This window comes from Vulpes lagopus, chromosome 3, assembly GCF_018345385.1.
Source record: "Vulpes lagopus strain Blue_001 chromosome 3, ASM1834538v1, whole genome shotgun sequence".
NCBI classification, from domain to species: Eukaryota; Metazoa; Chordata; class Mammalia; order Carnivora; family Canidae; genus Vulpes; species Vulpes lagopus.
The window spans coordinates 56,554,623-56,563,502 of NC_054826.1; the positions used below are offsets into that span (position 1 = coordinate 56,554,623).

The window sequence follows — 8,880 nt, forward strand, 5'->3', positions numbered from 1 at the left end:
CTCTACCCTACACTAGAATACATGCTTTTCTCGAGTTCACATGAGATATTCTATAGGATAGACTATATTCTTAGGCCATAAACTTCAATAAATGAAATGACAAAATATGAAATATCTTCTCTATACAATAGAATTAGAAATGAAGAGCAAGAAAATATTTGGCAAGGACACAAACACATGTATTAGACTACATAGTTCTAAATAATCAATGATGATGCCCAGGATGAAATCAAAAGGCAAATCAGAAATACTTTGAGATTAGAGAAAATGAATAGATAGATATAGCACTACTAAAGCACTACTAAAGTAGTGCTTATAAGGAAATGTATACCTATAGATGCCAATATTAAGAAAGAAGGTATCAAACCAATAATTCTTGGAAAAGAAGAACAAAATCTAAAGTAAGCAGAAGACAATAATAAATTAGAGTGGAAATAATAAAAATAAAAATGGAGAATATAAAAATAAAAGAATATCAATGAAACCAAAAACTGGTTCTTTGAGAAGAGCAACAAAATTGACAAACTTTTTTTTAAAGATTTTATTTATTTGTTCATGAAAGAATAGAAAGAGGCAGACACAGGCAGAGGGAGAAGCAGGCTTCCTTCAAAGAGGGGAGCGGGACTTGATTCCTGGACTGGGGATCATGCCCTGAGCTGAAGGCAATTGCTCAACCACTGAGCCACCTGGGTGTCTCCCAAATTGACAAACTTTTATCTATACTAAGAAAAAAAAGAACAAACATTCTAATAATTGGAATAAGAAATGCAAGATAGGATTCTACTATTAAACTAACAAAAATAGGGACACCTGAGTGGCTCAGTGGTTGAGCACCTACCTTTGGCTCAGGGTATGATCCCAGATTCCCGGGTTCCAGTCCCACATCAGGCTCCTTGCATGAAGCCTGTTTTTCCCTCTGCCTGTGTCTCTGCCTCTCTCTCTCTCTCTGTTTCTCATAAATAAATAAATAAAACTCTTAAAAAAATAAACTAACAAAGATAAAAAATATTGTAAAACCAAAACTATAAACAGTTGTATGCCAATAAATTAGATACAGTAGGTGAAATGAACAAATTCCTAGAAGGACACAACTCACCATAGCTGACTTAAGAAGATTTAAATAAATCTGTAACTGAAGAGATTAATTTAGTAATCAAAAACTATCCACAAAGAAAAGCCTAGACCCAAATAACTTCATCGAAGAATTCCATTTTCTTAATATTTAAAGAAAGATTAAAGCAAATTCTTCACAAATGCTTCCAAAGATATAGAAGAGAAGTAACCATTCATTTTATTTTATTTTTTTTTTCATTCATTTTATAAGGCCATTATTACCCTGGTACCAAAACCAGAGAAAGACATCACAAAAAAAGAAAATTATAGACCATTAATTTCTTATGAGTATGGATGCAAAAACTTCAATAAAATACCAGAAAACTGATTCTAGTAACAAATGAAAAGAGCTAGAGTCTATGCCCAAGTGGAAGTTTGTCCCAGGAATGAAAGTTTGGTTTAACATCCAAAAGTCAATTGCTACAATTTATCATGTAATTAGAAGAAACCAAAAGAAAAAAAAAAAAAAAGGTTAAATGGACTTCACCAAAATTAAACTCTTGTTTTTCAATAGACATCATCAAAAGAGTGAAAACAGAATGGCAGAAACTATGCACAAATCATGTATCAGTTAAGGAACTTGTATTCAGGATACATAAAGAACTCTTACAATTCAATAACAAAAAAGACAACCCTTTTAAAAAGATCGGAATAGACATTTTTCCAAGGAAGATGTGCAAATGGCCAACACACACATTAAAGTGTGCTTGACATCATTAATCATCAGAGAAGAGTGAATGGGTTGGCATTTCACACTGACTAGGATAGCTAGGATCAAAAGGTCAGATAATAACAAGTGTTGACAAGGATGTGGAAAATTTTGAACTCACATACTTCTGGAGGGAACGTGAAATGATTCAAATGCTTTAGAAAACATCCTGGCAGTTCCTCAAAAGCATAAACATAGAATTACTACATGACCTAGTAATTCCACTGTTAGATACAGACCCAAGAGAAAGCTGAATATATGGCCCCACAGAAACTTGTGCTTGAATGACTATAGTAGCATTGTTTATAACCGCCAAAAGGTGGAACAAACCAAATGCCCATCCATGCTTGGATGCCAATACAGTATACTCATAGAATGAAATCTCTTCAGAGGCAGAAGCAACATGGAGGAGATGGCATAGACCTGGAGGGTGCAGCCACTACCATTGTGAGTCTCCTCAACAAGCTCAAGAGTGAGGTGACCCCAGAGGGGCTGCAGACATGCAGGAGGAAGAGTTTAACATGTGTGCACTCTCTGTTCTCAACACCCAAGTTTTCATTAACTACAGCAAAAACTAGAAGCTCTGGGGCCATGGGAGAGCCTTCAGCAGGCACTGCAACATGGTATTGGAGGATATGAAGGAGATGTGGACTGTGGTCCCCAAGAGTGCTAAAGCAAGAAGTCCAAGCCAGTCAACAAGTACAACTCCAACTCCAAGATGTTTCTGAATCTTGGTCACTGTTGTCCTGCAGGACTGCCCATCACTATCAGAATCCCCTCCCCGATCCTGAAAAGATCTGCCTTTTGTAATGGGAATAATAAAGACCTGTTTTTCCTAAAAAGAAAGAGGAGAAGGAGAAAGAAGGAGAAGGAGAAGGAGAAGGAGAAGGAGAAGGAGAAGGAGAAGGAGAAGGAGAAGGAGAAGGAGAAGGAGAAGAGAAGGAGAAGGAGAAGGAGAAGAAAAGGAAGGAAGGAAGGAAGGTATTCAACCAAAAAGCAATAGAGTACTCATACATGCTACAGTATGAATGAACCCTGACAACATGACGAAAGAAGGCAGACAGAAAAGACCACATATGATATTATTTCATTCATATGATATGTCCAGACCAGGTTAAATTATTTTTTTAAGATTTCATTTATTCATGAGAGACATACAGAGAGAAAGAGAGAGGTAGAGACATAAGCAGAGGGAGGAGCAGGCTCCCCACAGGGACCTGATGCAGGATTCGATCCCAGGACCCCAGGATCACAATCTGAGCCAAAGGCAGAAGTTCAGCCACTGACCCACCCTGGTGTCCCTCCAGATCAGGTTAATGTGCAGAAATAGAAAGTAGATTTGTGGCAGCTTAGGCCTGGGAGCGTGTGTGACATAAGATTTCAAAGGGAGATGATACCTCAAAGGGCAGGGGTTTATATTTCAGGCGATAAAAAAGTTTTAAAACTGATGTGGTGATGGTTGTAAATATACTAAAAATCATTGAATTGTATACTTTAAATATAGGAACTGTATGGTGTGTGAATTCTATCTCACTGAAGCTGTAAAAAAAAAAAAGGTGAGAAAGCCACTGTTGATCATCTTTAACTTTATAGGTTCACTTCTTGCGATGACCTCTACAGGAGCCATTGTTTTGTTTTCTAAACCCCTGTTTAGTCCATGGCTGGGCCTCAGAAATGTATTTGCTATTGAGGTTTGAAGTCTTCCTAGTTCAAAGAGCTGGTTTCTGATGATCTGAGAGATATTGACCAAAGGTACCTGTTTCCTCCTTCAAATACATCTCATTGGCATGGTGGGATTTCTGTCTGTTTAATTTTTATTATTTTTTTCTTTTTCTTTACTTTGTTATTTTTCTCACTTTTAGTTTTTTTCCCTACATCCCTTTCTTTATTTCTTTTATATTCCTTTTATCATTAGGATTTTTAAAAACATTTTGTCTGGCACTGTGTTTTGACTCCATTACAATGATCAGTTTGTCAAATAGACTTGGAAATGATTTTCTTTCCAAATGATTTGGACCAAACTTATCACCAGCTTTTTCCAATTTTAAGCCTACCTTGGGACACTTTGAGTGAAAGTCCAGCAATGAGTCCAACATAACTGCAGGGCCTTTCAGCTATCTTTGTTGAGGAGGAGACCCATGTTGGCAAATCTTCATCACAAGCCCCAAGGGTAACTTGACCAAGGTGAAGCTGGCCTGGCACATCTTGACTGGGAAAGAGGGAGCCATGATGTCAGCTTCCAGAAAATACCTATGAAGTCAGAATCTGAAAAGCTTTGAATCATCCCAACATATTTAAAATTGAGGGGCTCAAGACTGAGAAAGCACTCTACTTCATGGAGTATGCTAGTGGAAGAGAGATTTGATTACCTAGTGATTCATGGCAAATGAAAGGGAAAAAGTCCTCAAGTAAATTACATTAGAAAGTGTGTGCTGTATAGTACTGCCGCCAGAAGTGAATTGTTTGTAGAGACCTTAAAGGCAAAACACCTGCTCTTAGATGCCGACAGGAATATCAAGTGTATCGATTGACTTCAGCAACAAACTCACCTTTGACAACAAGCTGGATGCCCTCAGTAACAGTTCCTCTTTTGCTGCTGCCCAACTATTCCAAGGTCAATCTTATGATGGACTACAACTGGAGGTGTGGAGCCTGAGGGTTATCTGATATACAGTGCTCATCTGATCCCTGCCTTCTGGTACACAGAATCTCAAAAGTCTAGGAGGGCAGGTACTGAGTGGAATATGCCATATTCCCTTTTATTTGTCCATGAAGTATGAAAACCTGCTCAAGAAATTTCCTATTCTCAATCCCACCAAGAAAAGCACTCTTGAGACAGTTATGACAGATTTATGGATGAACGTAGGTCACGAAGAGGAACTAAAGCCTATTTGGAGTTATTGCCTGATGAAAATGACCCCTAGAGGACTGAGTTGATGGTGTAAGTGGGTTACATAAAAGAAGAGATCAAGGATTCACTGATGGACCAGAAATATGAGGTGATGATCACTCATCTGCTCCTTCACATAAGAGATCTGAGCTGGAGGGCTATACCATCACCCAAAAGCCCAGTCTTTAGCATTCCTTCCTCATCCCATATAGTACAATACAGCCTCTCTGCCATAGCCAGTGAGGTTTCAGTGAACATGCTGGTCCTGCTATTCCCATCTCTAATTCTCAGAATACTCGGGATAGTCTCAGGAGGACCAGGAACCAGAAGAGAAGGGCAGGAGCACACTTGCCACCCCCCTACCTACCTGTTCTGAAGAGGAAGAAGATAACTCATGTTCTATTCACAAATCATGACCTTTCCATCTGCACAAATCAAAGCATCAGTTCCTCACTTTTGGAAGAGGCTAACCTTGACCAGGCCTCCATCCAGAATATGAAGGGACTATGTGAAGGCCTGGGGTCTCCATGGTTACTGCTTCTGCTGCAGTTGGCAGGATTTGCCCCACCTGCATGAGAAACCCATGACAGCCTTGGTACAGCCCAACCAGGCCTCTGGATGGTGCTCCACAGACACTAATGTTGAGGTGCCATGTCAGCACATCCCTGTCAACCTGTCTCTGTGGCTTCCCTCTCTGCCCACACATCAGCAATACTGGAGCCCCAAACAGGAAACTCCTTCCACACCAAGAAGTTCTGATAGGTGCATAACCAGCAGAATTTTCCTCATCAGAAATTCTCCATATGACTCCATAGAGGACTCAGGGCCAGCAGGGTAACTGCTTCTGCAAGTTCAATTTCAAGTTTATAGAGACATCTGTAATTCAGGTTTACCAGAAGGATCCTGCATGAACCTGAAAGCAAAGACCTAGTGGAGATGCTCAAACTTTACATGGTAGGCTTGGGCTGCAGAGGCAATGATAAAAGAATTTCTAGATGCCAAATGGTGCTCACTATACTTTACATGGAGAATGAAGATCACAAGCTCCATAGGGTCTATTGGGACATCTATAAGGTCCTGGACGCAAATAGCTGCAATACCAACTAAACAAAAAAAATATGTGCTACTCAGTATACATAGCTCCCAGAGCCACAAGGACCACATGCAGGGAAAGATGGAGCATGCAAAGAGCCATAGAGATCACTCAATGGGTTCCACTTACATGAATATCCAGCACGTCAATGGTCTTCAAAAAACATTGCCCCTACAATAACCATGGAGGCAAAGCCATGGAGCCACCAGGAAGACAAGAGGAGAGGAAGTGTGGCCCTAGCTGCTAGGCCAGCCACCCTGCCCCAGACTGGGAGAAACTGCAGAGATTGGATTGTTGTACTTCCTCTGGGCACCCCTCCATTCCCCTGACTCTCCCCATTTTGTTTCTGTTTTTGTTTCTCTGTTTTTGTGGGGGTTGGGAGGTGGTTCTGTTGAAATAATCTCTCTTCTCTCTCCTCATGTCTTACCTTTTGCTCCTAATGTCTATTAGTATTTCTTTGAACTGACTAGAATAAGCCATTCTTTATAATAGACTACATGGTACATAGTAAATGCATTTACATCATGCCTTCTGGTGCCAAAGGGAAGAAGCATATAGATGTAAAAATTTCAGATCAGGTGGTTTAAATGGTAATCACTTAAAATCAGGGGTGACATGAGAAGACAGGAAAAACACTTAGTTGCTTCTGCAAAGAAAAATAAATATCTTTTCCCTGGTAAATATAAACCAATAAAGCTCAGCCAAATGACCTCATGACCATAAATGTTCTCCAGGCAAACACTAAAAAGTGTTAAGATGAGCATATCTAACCTATTGGAATAAAGTTGTTCAGTGTAAGAGCCCCTGCATTCCATACCTTTAGGATAGATTAAATATTTTATCTTCAAAGGAACAATAATCAGATAGGGATAGTAAAGGAATTGGCTTTATTTGATATTTGATTTACTTTCCCTGCCATTTCGATGAGTCACCTTTTGGTGTTGATCTTCAGTTCAACTCCTGTTGTAGCACCAGAATCCTGAGTGATGAGGAAAAAAAGAATGGTTTCATTTAGGAGAAGTAAATATTCCAGTAGCTGTGAACTCAGGATTTAAAAATCATTCTAACTTGCTGAAGGCAAACAAACCTAGCATAGAGTCAAGTGAGAAGCAAATGGTAGAAATACTTATGTGAGTCCAATCCCTGGGTATATAAAGTGTGTGGCTAATCTGTGGCTTGCCTGTTATTATCTGCCTCATTCTTCCCCCATTTTCCCCAGGACTTCTTAAACCACTGCCTTTCCAAACTTGCCTCTATAGACCAAGTGATTCCTTCATTTTTCACTTGCTTCATTCATCTAATAAATATTAACTTAGTGGCCACCAAGTATGGTGCTCATCTGCGAGGATACAATATTTAAAATAATTTATACCAGACAAATGCATAAGCAAAATATACTGTGCTAAGAACTATTTTAGGGTAGCTACTGACAGCACTTGAAACAGAGAATTATATCATTATTTATGGGTAGAATAACCAGCAGATAAGCAGAAATATGAGCTATAAATATATATGGAACCACATTTTAGGAAGAAAGAGCTGGCACAAATTCACAGAGCCTGGAAGGTTCTCTGAGATAGGTAATGGCATATAATTGGGTATAACATAGTTAGGACATGTGGCAGAAATGGTGGCAGATGACATAGCTGAGATCAGATAAGCTGAGATCAGATTCTGAAGACCCCTAAAGAGCTTGGTCTTTAGCCTGGAAGTGAATCATCAATGACTGTGATCAGATGAAATGTAGATTTTAGGATGATCATTCCATTTTCAGGATGGAGAATACACACTAAACATTCCAGCTTCTGATTCTTACATGATACGTAGAAAAAGAATTTTGAAACCACAGCCTTTGCTAACACATATTAATTACCAAAGTTGTTGCTTTTTTAAAAGGGACACATTTTTAGTGAAACTACTGGTAAGTACAATTCTCCCCACTATTCAGTAGGCTCTAGGAAAATGGGGGGAATTATTTCTACATATTTGAGAATTAAAGCAGGCAGTAATATGGTGAGTACAGAGACTCAGAGTGTCTCTCTTTTGAACTTCAGTGATTGCCAGTAGACAAAGATACTGAAATACAACTCATACTCAGGTGAAAACAACTGCTTATGGGAGGCATAATTTAGAATCCCTGTCCAATCTCAGGCCTGTGTTTGATGAACTTTCTCTCTCCGATAACCCCCAAATATTCAATAAGGACTCTGTCCCCAAGCCCTGGCTGCAGATGATTGGACCAATGATGGATACATGACCTAAGGACAGTCAAGCCCTTAAACTGATCTAATACACCCATTGCCTAACTCGGTAAGATACTCTCCCTTTCCACATAGACCAGGGTCTGTGAAAAACCATCTTTGGTATTACCAGGTCGCTTATTAGAAATGCAAAATCTCAAACTCTAATCAAGACCTCCTGAATCAATATGCGTTTTACCAAGGTTCCCAGGTGACTCATATTCATATTACATTTTAAGAAGCACAACTCCAGACCAGCAGGTCTGACTCATGAAAATTTAAGTTAAGAAACACTGAAAATAGGAGAGTTATTATCAGACTAGAAAGAAACACTTATAGAATTTAACTGTGTTCATGTTCATAGCCAACCTTGTGACTTCTGCTACTAAAAGTACCTGGAGCTACCTCATGTCTAGACTTTCTCTCTAGTTCCAAGAATTGAGATTCCTTCTGTAGTGTTTCTGTTTTGTTTTTTTTTTTAAGATTTTTAAAATTAATTAATTACTTAATTATGATACAGAGAGAGAGACAGACAGAGACAGACTGACAGAGAAGCAGGCTCCATGAAGGGAGCCCGACATGGGACTCAATCCCGGGTCTCCAGGATCAGCCCTGGGCTGAAGGCAGTGCTAAACCACTAAGCCACCAGGGCTGCCCAGTGTTTCTGTTCTTAAAATGTTTTATAAAAGTCAAATTTTTCATATAGATATTCATAATAAACTTTTCTTATCTTGGAACCGGCTTAAGATTCTTTGTTTCCTATGACAAAGTTGCCAAAATAAAACACTTCTTCCAGTAGTAATCACCAAGGAGTTAACCTGAACAAATCTCCAAT

The 8,880-nt window shown here is 39.2% G+C and overlaps 1 pseudogene; it reads left to right on the forward strand.

Moving 5' to 3' along the window:
- Positions 1–2,442: 2,442 nt before the first annotated feature.
- On the forward strand, positions 2,443–5,088 carry LOC121487006 (annotated as a pseudogene).
- Positions 5,089–8,880: the final 3,792 nt, after the last annotated feature.